Raw genomic sequence first — 926 nt, 5'->3', positions numbered from 1 at the left:
ATATATATATATATATATATATATATATATATATATATATATATATATACACGCATGAATATATACATACAATGGATGGACTTGTATGCACAACCGACCTTAACAGACACACACAGGTACAATATATGTATATGAGTATATAAACGTATGCACACGCATACTTTGCACTAATACACGCAAACAAGTACGTACGTATCTTCTACCGTTTACTCATTTCGATCATTAGACTGTCGGGGCACAGACGTGAAGGGTTTCGTCGAACAAATCTTAATTTCTCACTTTGATATTTATTCTGTGAGTTTCTTTTTCCCGAATCCTTAAGTTACGGGGACGTAAACAAACCACCACTGGTTGCCAAGCGAAGACGGAGAGCAAACACAATTTACACAATCGCATATATATATACATATATATAGTCAATTCAAACATGAACAAGCAAGAAAAACACGAAAAAACAACAACCGAGAACGTGGAATAAGTACAGTGTTATTGGGACGCTCAGGAAAGGAAAGAAAAGAAAGAAGATTTCACGTTTCGAGCGGAGCTCTTCATCAGAAATGTAGGAAACGTCCAAAGAAGGTAAGACAGAGAAAGAAAATCGCCAACGATGCACACACACACACACACACACACACACACATATGTATATATATATAGATACATATCAAGTGATCACTTGACCAACAAGGCTATCAGATGTTGTTATACATCGCTGATCACAATGCGCTTTTTCATTATTCTAGCCTTCCAATGACGCCACCCCGCTAGTAATGCGAGTAGGCCAACAATCTCTCGCCTCTCCTGATCGAAGGAAAACTGGAGCGATGTGAAATGAATAACTTTCTCCAAGAACACAATGCGTGACCCAGTCAGAGAATCGAACCACGAACTAGTGATCGTGAGTGCAAGATCCTAACCATTAGCCC

At 38.4% G+C, this 926-nt stretch overlaps 1 long non-coding RNA gene across 1 annotated transcript in view; it reads left to right on the top strand.

The window, feature by feature from the left end:
• LOC106873146 (uncharacterized) overlaps positions 1–926 on the top strand; it is an 11108-nt gene that overhangs the window by 822 nt on the left and 9360 nt on the right. The gene's annotated exons all lie outside the window — the stretch shown is intronic.

The sequence above is a fragment of the Octopus bimaculoides genome, chromosome 1 (assembly GCF_001194135.2).
Source record: "Octopus bimaculoides isolate UCB-OBI-ISO-001 chromosome 1, ASM119413v2, whole genome shotgun sequence".
Lineage (NCBI taxonomy): Eukaryota > Metazoa > Mollusca > Cephalopoda > Octopoda > Octopodidae > Octopus > Octopus bimaculoides.
This window is presented reverse-complemented; position numbering and strand designations above follow the sequence as displayed.